We start from the raw sequence: 16,109 nt of genomic DNA, 5'->3' as shown, positions 1-16,109 counted from the left end.
TGAATTGCTGTTCCCTAGCATATATTATTTTTTCCCGAGGACAATTACAGACTGTAATAACCTAAATACCGAGGTTGTCACCCAGAATTCTTTCATGGTGTTTAAAAAATACGTGCAAATGTTCTAAATTTGAGTGTGTTTGTATGTTTGATGTTTACCGACCCTGCTGTGATCTTTACTAGGCCGCAGTTTATATAAATAGATAAAAATACATAAACAAATCTACGATCATATGTAATGCGTGGTTACCAGTATAATCACTATACTCATGCGGTAAATGAAAATACTTTTTTTAACGTGCAAATATTGATAGCAAATCAAATATTTAAATTTTTTATTCAGACTGCAACTGTTTTTTTAATTAAGCACATGTACAAAGTAAAGTGCTTTAAGGAACTGAAAAATTTAAATGCCTTAAATTTGTACCACCTCTTCAAGCTTAATATACCCCGCAAATAAATTCGCCGTCTTGAAAATAAAAATGAAGACGGCAATTATATGTACGTATTTCTACCAAAACAACTCGCGGCATTACAAAAGTTATGACACCGTCATAAATTCGTTACATCGGCAGCATCAATACACTTTTAACAGTGTATAGTAATTATTACACCCACACTTTAATTTTCCAGTTTGCACGTTAATTATCTTACTAAACAAGTCCTCTTTTGTTCTACAAAACTGCTCAAGCTTCCGGCATGTCGCTGCAATATAATGTTCCAGTTAACGATGAAAAACACCTGAAGAGACGTACCTGGCTAGCCCCGGATCGCCTGGCCTTGGCAACTGGCGTAGACCATCCTCGACGCTTAGAGCTACGTCGGAATAAAGTCTTTCTCTTTCTTTCTTTGCACACAAGAAGAAGAAGCGCTTTCAGATAGAGATATATAACATGGAGCTACATACATAAATTCACTGCTATGCACACATCCAAGTTACCTGCTAGTCAGTGTATTCGCGGTTCTACAAGGCGTTCATTTTCCTTAAACCGGATTACCTGGAAGCGCACGAAACCAGACATTTGCACAGCCTTCAGCACCAGCCCCTCGAGAATAAACACATCGCCGTTGCGTTCTCAATATAATGTCAAACGAAATGCACTAAGGAAGCCCGCAAACCAATTAGTTGCTTGGCGGCACGATCCGTTATAGTAAGCTCTTTAATACCACATAATCACCCGCTATATCTAGGAGCAGCAGCAGCGCACGGCCACCTCGTCGCCTTCGTCACGACGGCCATCGCACCCAGGCGTGACCGTGAGGATCGCATCCAGGTCCAATGGTGCCTGCCCGCCAGAGCTGCCACTTGTGCCACGCACACGCGCAGCCCTTTCCTTCTGTCGCAAGCAGTGCGTGAGGTAACGCGGGGCGGGCGACGCCGCGACATGCGCAGCAGTGGAAGGAAACTTTCCGGCCTTGGGAACGTCCAGTTTCGAGACGACCTTGCGCTCTGCCTACCGGTGTGCTAGCGCTGCCTGCGGCGGCGTTTCACGTTGTCGCATTCGCCTCCTTTTTCTCCTCCTCCTCAACCGATCGGGCGCCGTATTGAGCCGTTTTCCTCGCTCGGTAAACGCGCGCGCGCGCCAGCGCTCGCTAGCCCTTCGAGAGGGCCGCGCCGCCCATTTCCATGTCTACCGGGCGTCCCGGGCTGCACGTTTCTAGGTGACCGCCGTCGTAGACACCCGAGAGGAGATGCGCTCGTGATTCGCTCCCTTCTCTGGCTGCAGCCGTCGCGCGCGTGAGTACGCAGTGTTCGTCGCCGACGATGTCTTGTGCGGCCTCTCGGTGCATCGTGTGCGCGTGTTTATGTGTGGTACTAGTCGGCTGCGTTGGTCCCGGTGCCGCTGTTGAAGGTGGCTCTACGGCTCATGTGGCGCGTGCCAAACTTCTGGAAGAAACATTTCAAGAGGAAAATGAAATACTGAAACAGACAAAGCTGCAACGGTGGGATCAACAGGTTGCAGACTTCGGGCCCGCGGAGTACCGCGTCTTGACATATCAACGGCGGAGCGCACAGGAGAGTTCGACCGAAAAACGTGCAAGTTCCGCGACTCGGAGTTTGCGTGATCCAAGTCCACACCGTGGCGTACCCCCAGCAGGCGAGCCTGGTAACAGCCACGATAAGCGCCATTTCCTCCGGAACTCACAGCTTTTGGTCCAGGAGCGCAGAGGTCCACGTGACACTCCGCCACTATGTCACGGCAGAAGGCGCAAGAGAGCTTTCGACCTGGACACCGAAACCCGAGCAGCTTGGACCGACCCCGAGGGCGCGTTGACAAGGGCGGCCGAGTGGTTTGTGCGAAAGCTGTGGATGCCCATTCAAGAGCTGGCTGGCAATGGCACCTTGTCATCCAAGTGTGTGTCCGGGCTGTTGTCCGTGTACAGCGGTGTCAAGCACGGGCACTCCTGGGCGCTCAAGTGTAAGTTCGGCTTATTGTACGCAATTCAGTGCGAGGCTTGGGGAGAACCGCAAAAGAGAGGTTGGCCGTCTGATTATGTGAAATTCACAAGTAGTGAGCAACCTCCGTTAGTGCTTGAGGCGACGATCTAGAACCTTGACTACATGTTGTGATAAATTCTGTGGTTTAGCCGTTCCCCTATTGACAGCAGTGGCAGTATTCACCAAGGCTGTCAGAATTGGAGCTCATGAATATGAACTTTGATTTTTCGTGAGACATTTCTTGCCAAGATCTCAAAGTGAAGAGAATGGAAGGAGATTATGTTAAAGATCACTGTCGCGGCCGCCGTGTTGACTGTCGTGGCACAGGCCGACTTTCAGAAGGGTTTCTCAATGGTTTATAGCGATACTGAATAAGAACTTTCTTTAAGACTCGCACTCTATTATGCGACTTTTCGCAATGAACAGAAGTCGACGATACCATCTGCATTGCCATCTCGCAGTAAGTTCTGTACCTTTATGAATCATGTTAGCTCATCGCGTCAAACGCAGAGGGCGGCAGATGTGCGCTTCCAGTGGTTCTTAATTGCAGTGCACCATCCTCAGACCACGTGTAACATTTGCCAAAGATTAGTGAACAAGCCGTCGTGCCTCACATATGAAGCAAAAAGCGATAAAACGTCGCCGGCAAGCATGCAAACTGGTAGCGACAAGTGCGGTGGCGAGGAAAACAGCGGCCTACATGAACTACTGAATTTGTCGGCATTAAGCTGTATTGTCAACTGCAGGAGCAGTTCTTCACACAAGACGTATACCCTTCAAACGTGCATTGCTCGATTCCGAACAGCAAGCGCAGATGCCATTGGTGAACCAGTAATGATATGCATATTGCCGCTCTGCCTCTAAATCCAGGCGACGACAGGTCTGGGAAACTTCAAAGTTACTAGCGTTCGCTATTTACACCGACACTTAGAAATTGTTTGTGGCTTGCGCCCGTGTGGCTCGTGTTTTCAATAAGGCTATTCATTTTAGTTCCCTGGTGTACATTGGAAGCCTAATTACCATGGGAAAAGGTCTCACAGTCGCAAGTTTTTTTCGTCATAACTGATTTGCTATTATGGTTTTGGCCAGAAACTTGTGGCAACAACAGAAAATTTTTGTAGTTTTTACTACAGAACAACAGACTACAGGAAAGTGCAAGAGCAAAATTACAGTGCTACTGAAAAGTGCTACTAAACAACAGAAATATCTGTCCTTACGACGAAACTACGAAATATTTTGTGGTATATTTGACACCGTTTTGTGGTTGTTTTCGACTGGACGTGTAGTTGCTTTGTCGGAAAAATAGACACTGCAGCACTGAGACAGGATTGCCACCAACCCAAGCAGCACATGTAATCGGCCCAATATTAGAATTGTATTCGCCAAAACCGGTCCTACTAAAAACCAGTGTGAAGCCATCGATTTTCAATATTGGCTGATTTCCTGAGCTGCTTGAGAATGGGCTTCGCTTTCACTCCGCTGCTGTCTTTTGCGAATAACGTCTGAGACGGAATTCCTTGCTAATTGCATTCAAATCATCCGCACGTGAAAGGCTGATGGTTGTGTAAGTGCAACATTAGAAAATATTATTAAATTCATCGCTCTTCATCATGGCCACCTAAATCAACAGAGCGTGCGAACTTTCGTCGGAGAGGAATAGAGCGTTTGGTTTGGTTTGGTTTGGTTTGGTTTAGTTTATAGGAGTTTAACGTCCCAAAGCAACTCGGGCTATGAGAGACGCCGTAGTGAAGGGCTCCGGAAATTTCGACCACCTGTGGTTCTTTAACCTGCACTGACATCGCACAGTACACGGGCCTCTAGAATTTCGCCTCCATCGAAATTCGACCGCCGCGGCCGGGATAGAACCCGCGTCTTTCAGGCCGGCAGCCGAGCGCCATAACCACTAAGCCACCGCGGCGGATGGAATAGAGTGTGGTTTAATTTCGGCTATTTTGCAACAACCCGTAACTGTCCCAGGCTTACTCAGACTAACGACAAGGCTTTCTTTTGGACCATTTTTTTCCCTTTTACTACCAACCTTGAGTGAGCCTTCGGGCCAATTACTTAATGAATCCTTGTTCTGAACTGACCATGTCGTTCCCTGAGCAGCTGTTATGCTTCTATTGTAAGGCCATTGTAAAGGCACAGGCCTGCATTATAACATTCCTCCGCGTTATAAGTTGCATATTCTGTCGGTTATTTTTCATTCAGCGCGCGATATTTTTGGTGGCCGGCGCCATTGCAAAAGAAAAACCCAAGGTCCGACTGCTTCCTCAACGGCCAAGCCATGCAGCAGGCCTCACATCTATTGTTAGCATAAGTTATTTGCGGTCTCCTGTACTGGCATTTTGCCTAAAATGACTGCAAAATAAATTTCTGATCTTCGTCCTGAAATAAAATCCGTATCCAAAGCGTCGGTGTTAATGCGTCACTTCTTATCACAGCTTAATGCCCTGTAGATAGAACGCTTTGTTGAGTTTGCGCTTGCCTATACAGCTTATACCTTGCTTTCAGGGCGCGCTTTTAGCATTATTACGGGTGCGTTGGAGGGGAGGGAGGGGGGTAATGCACCGCCATCATCATCAGCCTGACCACGTCTACTGCAGGACAAAGGCCTCTCCCATATCTCTAAAATTAACCCTCTCCTGTGCCAGCTGTGTCCACGTCATCTCCGCAAACTTATTAATCTCATCCACCCGTCTGACTATCGCCGCCTCCTGCTACGCTTGTTCTCTCCCCTAAACTGTATTGGGGTATCCACCTCTCGGATAATGTCACTTTTTTAATATTACTAAGACAACGGAAACTGCGAAATCTAAGTTGCCGCGCTGTTCAAAAGGCGCGGAGTACGCCTAGTTTAATTGAATTCACGGCGTTCCTGTAATTTTCGGGTGTGCGGGTTATGACAGCCAGTATTATTCTAACTCGCAACCGTAACTAGCGAAAAGTTTTTCTCCCAAAAACCCACCGAAAACTTATAATACGAAGAGTTGTCAGTGGGAAGCGGTGCTTCAGGGCAAAAATAACTGCTATTAAACGTCTGCGCGAGAACAACGCATACTCGAATAAAAGTATAACCCAGGAATACCCCGCCACGTGAGTTACTTATCGCGAAACGATACCTGCTTCGATCGCCATAGGGTTCGTGCTGATTAGTTCGGTAATGATAGAAACACGATGTTTCGCTTCAAAATAGGCAATTTTTTTCCTAACCGCTTTCGAATTGAAGCGAATACTTTTCTGTTACGCATATTGCGGAAGGAAAATTGGCAGGCTCAGTACCAAATCTTCGTACAGAAAACGGGACTGGCCAGTGATCTCGCTGTCTTAGCGCTTGAATGAGCGCATGCCTTTATAGTCAGACAGAAAGCCGCAACCATAGCCGTACTGGTTTCCGTCTTATTCCGTAGAAGCTGGGTTCTCGCTAAAACTACGATCGCTGGGATGAAGCAAATTCTGAATTTTGATTGAGAGCTTAAAATGTATCGTTTCTGTAATGAACAGAATCGTCATTTCATGCGCTCACGCTAATATATTTTGACGTAGTCGTTGGCGATCATGTACACTAAAGCTCCCAATTTATTTTCCACTGATAAATTTATCGGGGTAGTCCACCCTTGTCTGCGAACACGTTGAGGCATCCAATGGTTAGGATAGGTTTAAACAAATGCTGCTTCCATGCAGTTGCTTTGTGGAGAGGAAAAGCTGGCTTCTTTCACTTTAAATGCCACCTTTTAGTTCACTTATACTACCTACTGTGTGTGGAGTAAAGCGCAGCTTGTATAAGCAAGAGTTCGCACAAAATCTCCACGGTGACCTGCTGTTATCCTGAAATAATGGAATTACTGCTTGTTCGAACCTTTTGCCAACGAAATCTACCAAAGGCTAGTTATGACGTTATAACATTGCCGTAACCAATATCTGTGTCCGTGTGGTCTCCTTCGTACTATGTATGTTCCCTTCATTTTATTTCCAAGAAACGTTCCACCAAAGTGCTCTCTAAGGAAAGAGTATTTTAAAAGATACCCGTGATGCAATTTGGATAGACGTTGTATTCAAACACAAAATGTTCTCACTTGTTAACCCTAAGGAGGAAATACTGTCGCAGACCTCCCGTTAAGTGCCCACCTATGCACCTTAGTTCAGGAGCGGCGCCCCTGCCATTTCGCTCACATCACAGAGGCGCTGTCAGCGACAATAATGAATGTAACCCAACATCTGGCTGCCAGCAGGACAGCACCTCTGTCACAAGGTCATCGCTTCATACAACGTGGGACAAAGAGACCGATTTGGAAACTTAGCTCGCTTCTAGATTTGATCTGTGCAGTGCACTTGAAATTCAGTAGCGTTTACCCGAACCGCTGTCAGGTGAACCATTTTGAGCTGCTGTTGTCTTCCATAGTCTTGATCACAACGTTAATATAACACTCGTATTTGTAATAACGAAACACCCACCACCTGCTGACGGTTTGTTTTCATACGACTTGACTGATTCTATTGAAACTAAGGATGGGAAGGGCAGAGTTGGGCAAGTTGGTTGGAGGATGACATTGCTGCAACAGAACAAAAGGCGACTGACAAAAAGGAAAAAAAACACGACAACACAAAATGTTGGCAATGCCTTTCAGGAGAGGACAAAGATACGTGAGGGAAACACTTAACATTCCTTCTTGAGCGAAGTAGCAACATGCGACGACTGAGCATCTGATAAGCAGCAAAACCAACTTACGCTAGCTTCCGTTGTTTTCTTTACAGGGAAAGTGAAGAAACCGGCTAGTTTCTAATAGATGCGCGGGCGGGATTCCAACGACAATGAAGCGTTCTGGCAGCATCGCAAAGGCAGAGCTCACATCACTGAATCTTTCTTAGCTGCTTGTTTCTCTCCCCTCTCGCTGAGTGCAAAATTTTCGTGTAAAGCAGCACATGGCATTCTGATTTTACCTCTGTAGAAAGAGTCTGACAAACAACAGTATACACTCGATCGTACTTTAAGATCTTTGCTTAAGGCTTGACCAATGCGCGATCAGCATAACGGCCGACCGTAAGCGGTGATTTAGTTGTGGGGTCCAGCGCACTTTATTTACAACAACCGTCATAAGTTTATGTTCTTGCTCTTGTCTTTATTAAAGTCACTGAAATCGAGCCACATGTTTTCTCTCCTTCTGTTTTCATGAAGGTATTCCGCGAAGCCAGTTCTGAAACGAATGGCTTGCTCGCATTCCATTGGCGAAGTTTTAAAAGCGGTGGACACCGCACTCTGTATTACACTTGCGGTAATGCTTTCAAATTAAACGTTGTCTTGCTTTTGGGAATTTTGTCAAAAAACACTATTATCCTCAATGTGGAAAAAAAGAATTCAGCGATATGTTACTCACTGAGCCATCGGGGTGTCGCATCCCCAAAAGATGCGAGTCAGTTTATGAGGACCAAAGAAAGTAACTTTTTTTCATGCCGCCCAGTGTATTACATGGCCTATAGATTAAATGGCTGCACCAAGAAAATGGCGGTCATGCAGGCCTAAAGGCTACTGGCTCGCTCTCTGTCCAATAAGGATAAGGAGAGGCAGGGGATGGAGGACGGGGAGGTGGCGATCATGGCTTCCAGAAAGCGTTGTTTCTAAAACGACCTTTAGTTTGCGCTAATATCCTCAGCGTAGATGTTTTCTTAGAATAATAATAAATAACAGAGCGGTTATGAAGGAAGGAGAGTTGTGTAGCTAAATTACTCTTCGCCGCAACGTGAGGAGAAGAACGAAGGAGGGAGTGAATTAAGATACAAATAATGAGACCCGTAGTGCAGAGATTCAGATCCATTTCGACTGCCTAAGGCTGTTCAATGTTCACTAACATTGGACTCACGCGGATATCTTCTGCACTTTGTCGGGTGGAAAACCATTTTTCGTTTCGAATAATTCTTTACACACGAGGAATGTTATCTTATTGAATATTTAGAGGAAATCCAACACTTCGCTTCAATGAACCCTGGCATTTTTTTCTTCACACTGCCCAGATTAATCTCGTGCTTAATAACTATTGAGCTCTGCTTAGCTCATGCTGAGAAACAGTTGGTCGATGATGTCGGTTTCCTACTGAATGCGAACAAAAAGTCTATTCCTGTGATTTGCACTTATTTGCCGCATCCTATTTATTCGGGTCTTTCTATTTGCACCCGAACGCCGTCAAAACAAAAGTTGTATTTTTTTGCTTATTCTATGAACTCGCCATATAATGACCTTAATGGAATCTAACGCCCAAGCGTGCGATTCGTGACGTCTGTCATCACAGCAAAGTAGACAATTATCGTGTAACAACAGGATCAGCTGCAGTGGACGACATAACTAAGAGGCTTTTTTTACACATTTTCATGCCTTTTGCGTGCCACTCATTTTTTTAACCGCGCTTACACTGCTGTTATTTCTCCTCCCAAATGCGTTCGCGACCGGCGGCTTAATCATCTGCGCCTACAGGCACTTGACAACAGTGTCATTGTTACTTTATTTAACAAAGTGTTGGTGCACTCCACATAAATGCTATTTTTAAAGGCACCGTGTCTATCTAGATGCCTACATGATGTCCAATCCCTTTAATCTACTTGTCGGGTTAATCTCTGGCCCTTAACTAACCACGCGTATTTGTTTACTACATTGCTTCGACCATCTCACGACCCTTCTGCAGTGACGAGTCAGCGTACTGTATAAATATCACCAAATCCCAATGGCTGGCCGAAGGAACAAGCAGAGCTGAGAACACAGCTATCAGCTACCCTGAAGAGGACTTCCGACGCTGACGGCAGCGGTGGCCTATTGGTTTCAGCATCCGCCTCGCATGCCGGAGGTGCAAGGTTCGATCTCCACTGCAGCCGTGCACCCACCGGGGATGCAATAGGCACAAGTTTTCCCCTGATTTCCCATTGAGCTCGGATTTTGTGGAGTCAAATGCTTTGAAAATGGGCCTTTCGCCCTACCTTCTGCAAAGAAAAAATACCTTGCACCATTGCGCTCCTTCACGAAAGCTGCCATTAATTAGCTCCATAATAAGTAATAATCATCATCACTTTAGACACTAGAGTTTTTTGTTAAACCCACGTCGTCTTGCTTTCTACTCGTTTCGAACCATGCGCTCGATACTTCCCAACAAATTACACCTATGAGGACCATGTCTGCCGTCATCATAGACGGAGACTGCTTTTGGGAAAGCCGCTCAACTGCAACAAAAAAGGTACGCCGTATAGCAGAATATAACCCGCGATAGAAATGTATACAGAAGACACGTGCGTATTTCTATCCACCCTATACCCCAGGAATGTGCCTCAGCCGCAGGGACAGTCGCCGGCAGTGTCATTAACAGTCGTATTGCGTACTGCACCGCCTCTCCCGAGGAAGCCTCCACTGACGCAAGGCCCAACAGAGCACAGAAGCGGCGGACATATGCGCGCACACATTAGCCGCAATGACCTGCTGCCGTGGTGACAATTTTGGGCGCTCCGTTTGACTGCCCCGAATGCCAGACGCGTGATGGAAGCCGCCCACTCACATTCACTCGCTCGAAGCGCACGCGTGACTTGAACCTCGCGCCTATAGCTCTGGTAAAATGCATACATGGCTGGCTCTGCCTTCCACGAAGCATCAAAACAAAGGTGTGCGCTCCCATTATAGCGAAAGGCGCAGCATAGCGGCTCTGAGGTGCCCTGCTTCTGTGCGCAATGCCGCCATTACGAAAGAACCACGCTGCTGCGGTGCCACGCTGTTGGAAGCTGCATACGAGTAAATAATGTGACATTTGTGTCTTGCCCGTACTCACCTACGGGGCAAAAATTTATGGGCTAACGTAAAGGCTTGAAATTAAACTGGGAACTGCGCAGCAATTCGAAGAAAGTAAAACGACAGGCTTAAAGATAAGAGGCAAATAGAGATCAGGGTTGATGATTCCGGTTAAAATTAAGCAGAGGCAATAGACATGGACAGCAAAGGTATTGAATGATCCGTCAGCGTAACGCACTGGACTCCAAGGGAAGGCAAATACAGCGTGGTGGAGAAGATTGCGTGAATGTAACTACGAAGTTTGCGGGGATGTGGCGGCCTCAGCTGTCGCAGGACAGGGTTAGGAAAGATGAATGAGTGAGGCCACTGCCATGCAGTAAGAGTAATTGTACTGGTCCCGATGACGATTAATACTAGGTTCCTGGCGCATGAGGAAAGTGCTTTCGAAACAAATCTCGCGTGACCTGACACTAATGCCTACAGTAGAGACATTGCCTCTCCTGTCGCTTGTAAATTTCCTTGAGTTGTGCAGTCAGGCCGAAATGAAACACAGCAGCTCCTGTGAACAAAACAGAATATTTACCTGTGTGCTTAGAGCTTCAAAATACAAACAGCTTGTTTCAAGTCTATGAGTAAAGGGTCGATCGAAGCACATATTCTTAACCCGTCTGCAAAGAAAAATCGCTACAAGTTAGAAAAGCGTGGCATATGCGTGTTCGCGTTTCTTTCCTACCTGACTGTACATCCCAATCATGCTGCCCACTAGAGAGAATCGAAGGGTTTGGTTCAGCAGCCTGGCTTACTTATCCGCCTGTGATTGCTCTTGCGAGCAGGTATCGGCCGGTCTCAAAGCAGAACAGGTCAGCTGTGCTGCGTGAATACAAGTTATTGATGTCAGGTTAATCAGCGCATACTGCGGAAGCATTAGTCTTCAAATTCATTGCTGCCGCCGCGGTGGCTGAGTGGTTATGGCGCTCGGCTGCAGGCCCGAAAGACGCGGGTTCAATCCCGGCCGCGGCGGTGGAATTTCGATGGAGGCGAAATTCTAGAGGCCCGTGTACTGTGCGATGTCAGTGCACGCTAAAGAACCCCAGGAGGTCGAAATTTCCGGAGCCCTTCACTACGGCGTCTCTCATAGCCTGAGTCGCTTTGGGACGTTAAACCCCCATAAACCGAACCTAAACCAATAAAATTCATTGCTATGAAAAAAATATCAGAGAAACGCAGTCTATAGCCTTTACCAGAGGTGTGCTCTGCAGAGTTCCTCTGAAACACTTCAGAATCTTCGCACTAACTTTTCGCTCCCTGCAGCACAAATTCGGCCAAGCAGTGATTCTTTCCAAAACTATTCAATGGCCACTACTATGACTAGTGGAAAAACCAGCCATTCAGGTGTTCGCCAGTGAAAGACACCGTAGCCGATGTTTTAGATGACTATGAGAATTTCTTCCCACAGCAGGGGCGCGACAAGGAGGTGATTAGCGATCATTTAATGTCACTTTTTTCTGCACTGGGGGCTTAGCCAAGTCAATGATCAATAATCTCCTCCTCCCTTGCCTAAAAGTGACAAATCTCCTCACGGCGCGCACTTTGAGCAAGAGCCACCGCCCTCATTACCGCATCGGCTCGCGGTGCAGGAATTTCAGTGAGCGCACGGGGACGCGAAAACTGCTCCGCGCTTGCACGGACTGCTATATGTGGACGCAGCCGCACAGCCTCCGATTTGACGCGCTTAGTAGGCATGGAGGGGCGGCCTCGCACTGGTGCTTTCGAATGGCACGCTCCAGTGTAGCACGCCCCTTTGTTTACGTACGGCGGGGGCACTTAACGGTGCGCGGATAATAGGAAGACGGGCCGCTAAAGACCCGTTGTTGTACTCGCACTTCGCGCTCCAAGACAGCCATTTGAATACAATGGGCACGCTCGTGCGCACGACTTAAACGCTGCATAAAAGGAAGCAGCACCGACAGCAAGCGTTCATTCTGCAAGCAAATTAGCCTTATGTTGCTGCAGGAATAGCGACACACACGACGGCGCAACCATCTTCGCGTGTTTTCGCGAGTATAACGAAGTATCTCGAGACTCAGGAAAGAGCTGCTCGGTGAAACGAAGGGTCAAAGAGGCGCACAGCGCAGAATTTAAGTGTCTACTCGTCCCTGCCGCACGGTGCATGGTTTAGATGTCCTGCACCGTTTAAGCGAACGTGATCGCTGAGCCACGCAGGTCGTTGCTTTGGTGTTTACTTGGCTGTTGAAGTGTGTCGCCTGCGCACTGCTACAAACGCTGGTTTGAGCACCTTGAACTGAACTATACTTCTGTCACATGATTTGTTAATATTGTCGTATATAAACACAGGTGCATTTTCATAAAGAGTGTTTCCGATCACCTCATCTAGGACTTTTAAACTGCGGGGGGTAAGGAATCTTCCACTTATATGTTCGATCCCGGCCGCGGCGGTCGAGTTTCGATGGAGGCGAAATTCTAGAGGCCCGTGTACTGTGCGATGTCAGCGCATGTTAACGAACCCCAGGTGGTCGAAATTTCAGGAGCCCTCCACTAAGGCGCCTCTCATAGCCTGAGTCGCTTTGGGACCTTAGACCCCCATAAACCAAACCAAACCATTCTGGCCTTCAACTACTCTAAGCCCTCCCTTGCGTGATAACGGATGTAAGTACTACCAGAAACGGCCATGAAAAATCAGTCGTTAACAGAGTTTGTGCATCTTTTTTTCTGCTATGCATTGTTTAATGGTTTCGAGAGCTCAGTGCATGTCATGTCCTAAAATTGTCGGCAAGCGCATTTTTTGAGCATGAAGTTGTTTATGAACGCCACTTTTTCTCATAACCACATGATTCCACCATAACAATCAATACGTCCGCAAATCCCTCCTCGGCATGCTGGCGGTTTTTTTTCTCGATTTATTGTCAAAAACGCGCCTCATCGGTTTTCAATCACAGGCAAGTACTCCGTTAACCCCAGGATAGGCGTTCAAAGCAAGATTTTGCTGCGCATCGGAAGATTAAATCTTTTTCATCAATATATTCATAACAGTATCTTGCAATATCCCACACTTGCCTCTCAATTAAAAGGGATGTCCGAGAAAGCTGGACTAGTTCGGCAACGGAAACCTGTCAGTATGAAAAATCTGAAATTTTATATACGTCCGCTTGCTTTGCTTCACAAAAAGGAAGCAATATCGTTTTACTCTCTTGGCGTATCATGTCACATTAATCCATACAATTCCGATTCGTACGCTGTAATCACTTTCCCTCCAATGCACTCCTTAGCTCACAACCTTACTTTGTGTTCGCAGAATCCGTAAGCTTGACGCACGGCGCTAAATGCACACTCACCTTGGTGAACTCGTGAATATTTTAGACAGTCGAAACGAAAGATATTTAAGGGATCGACTCGTAACATCCATCGGGCACTCATACTTTAAAGGCGTCACATGTGCGCACCCCTTTGGGCCATCTTCGCGTGTCGCGTTCGGGGTAAATTGTATCTGTAGACCTCATCGGATATGCCAGGCACGGAATAAAAACAGAACCATTCGGCAAAAACCTGCATACGTGATTTAGTCGAGATCCGCAACATTGAGACTCATTTTAATACGAAGGCATTGGCTCGAGACAGCCTTGCTAATCCAGAAACGCAGTTACAAGGACTGGCCGGTAAGGATTAAAACAAGAAGTAATAGATGCTGAGCATAAATAGTAGTTTCGCGAGTGGGTATCCGCGCTGCTGCATTTAGATTGCACGCACCAAAAAAAAAAAAGAAGAATGGCTGCTCCGAAGTCGCGGAGGCTGCTAAGTTAGGCGGTGCCAGCTCAAACAGGTGCAAGTGCAATAAACCGGGCTCCAGCTACCATTCATGCCTGGCTACGTGCCAGCGGTTCATAAGTGGTAGTAAAAATAAATATTAAAAAGACTGAGTCACAGAGGTCAGCGCCGTCACTTCCAAGCAGGGGCAAGGAACAAGTGCATCGCACCGTAGATCGGTCAATCAAGGGAAAAAAGAAGCGGTCGTTTTTTTAACCTTGCAACCTGAAATCGGTGCGTATCGCATACGCGCGTTTTCTTTTTCACCTGTTTGTTTTATTAGAAGGTGCTCTGCAGGTGTCCATTTGAATAATTCCATGTAGAGACCAGCGCCAGAAGTGGGACAGTCCTGCTTGCTATCTACGTCGTTCTCCTTGAAGTTTTTTTTTTTATCTATCGGCGGAGTTCAGGAAAACGCTCCTTTCCTCGGCATGTATTTTATTACATACACTCTCGCCGCCAACCACTGTGACGCTGTTTGTGAAGCAGAAGCGTGGTGGAAAACTAAATGCCATGACCATGAGCCAGTTTTGTCGACCTTTATTATCCGGTACAGTAACATACTTCCACGTGCTCACTTTGATATCGTAGTAAGCACAAACTTAGGTAGTTCGCGATATTATTCCCCGCATCGCACGCTGCCAGAGTTCGAAGTGCAGCTGGCCAGCATCAGTTAGAAAATGTCCCTCCGTTTAACGAGGCTGGTATCGCGTTAGTCTTAGCTGGTCTGCTATGTAGGCACCAGGATTTCAGCTTACCAAGGAGTGCGACCCAGTGTGCTGTTAGAGAGCGAGGAGTTAGTTGACTGAATAATTATGTTTGTGCACGGTGTTGTCAGGATCGCCGAGCTTATGCTTCCCTTCTTGATCACGTCAGTGCAAACGGTATGCACAGTAAAATTTGCAAGCGATGACGTCTGGTGCTTCGTTCATGATTCAGAGTAATTTATCAGCAGCTGAAATATGTTCTCTAGAATGGGAATAGGGCGTAATGTACACTTGAAGTACTAGTAACGTTGAGTTGGCAATGATGTTTCACCTTTCCGTTCTCTCTGCTTTAAAGTACATGATGTCGTTACTTGATGACGGAACAGGACGGTGCATTTTCTAATGGGCTTTTGAGTCGAAACAGTTTCCCCAATTGGGGCATCAGTCCGATTTCCAAGCGTTGGCACTCGTCCACTTTGACGCCATAAGCAAGCCATCGCAACCAACTGTTTTGCGCGCGCGTATGTGCGAATGTGCGAGCGTGCGCGTGTGCGCGCGCGCGTGTGTGTGTGTGTGTGTGTGTGTGTGTGTGTGTGTGTGTGTGTGTGTGTGTGTGTGTGTGTGTGTGTGTGTGTGTGTGTGTGTGTGTGTGTGTGTGTGTGTGTGTGTGTGTGTGTGTGTGTGTGTGTGTGTGTGTGTGTGTGTGTGTGTGTGTGTGTGTGTGTGTGTGTGTGTGTGTGTGTGTGTGTGTGTGTGTGTGTGTGTGTGTGTGTGTGTGTGTGTGTGTGTGTGTGTGTGTGTGTGTGTGTGTGTGTGTGTGTGTGTGTGTGTGTGTGTGTGTGTGTGTGTGTGTGTGTGTGTGTGTGTGTGTGTGTGTGTGTGTGTGTGTGTGTGTGTGTGTGTGTGTGTGTGTGTGTGTGTGTGTGTGTGTGTGTGTGTGTGTGTGTGTGTGTGTGTGTGTGTGTGTGTGTGTGTGTGTGTGTGTGTGTGTGTGTGTGTGTGTGTGTGTGTGTGTGTGTGTGTGTGTGTGTGTGTGTGTGTGCGTGCGCGCGCGCGCGTGCGCGCGTAGGCGCTCTTTATTTAGGTCAATATGCTTTCAAAAACTAAAATAAACCATACCGGATATGTTCGGTCGCCAGATTAGCAATCGCAAGTGTGTGGTTCCATGCCAGCCAGCTACGCGCAGACAAATACGTTCACCGTTGGGTCGCCCAAACGTATTCACGACGTACGCACACGGGACTGACTTTTACGTAGCCAGGCCCACAGGACATTATCGTGTTAAACATTTCTAGCCTATCTCGTCGGTGGGTGTCCGTATAAGCACGAAAAGCATGGCAGAAAAGGCGTAGTGCATCTGCAACGGCTCATTGATGGCGGCA

At 47.1% G+C, this 16,109-nt stretch overlaps 1 pseudogene across 1 annotated transcript in view; it reads left to right on the top strand.

Annotated features, from left to right (window-relative positions):
• The first annotated feature begins 1,512 nt into the window (after positions 1-1,512).
• The window catches only part of LOC144121839 (uncharacterized), an 83,010-nt pseudogene continuing 68,413 nt past the window's right edge, over positions 1,513-16,109 (top strand). The window contains exon 1 of the transcript XR_013312714.1: positions 1,513-2,419. The product of XR_013312714.1 is annotated as an uncharacterized LOC144121839 (transcript). The remainder of the gene's footprint in view (positions 2,420-16,109) is intronic.

Source organism: Amblyomma americanum, chromosome 2 (assembly GCF_052857255.1).
Source record: "Amblyomma americanum isolate KBUSLIRL-KWMA chromosome 2, ASM5285725v1, whole genome shotgun sequence".
Classification (NCBI taxonomy): Eukaryota; Metazoa; Arthropoda; class Arachnida; order Ixodida; family Ixodidae; genus Amblyomma; species Amblyomma americanum.
Note: the sequence above shows the minus strand (reverse complement) of the source record. Positions and strands in the feature narration are given on the sequence as shown.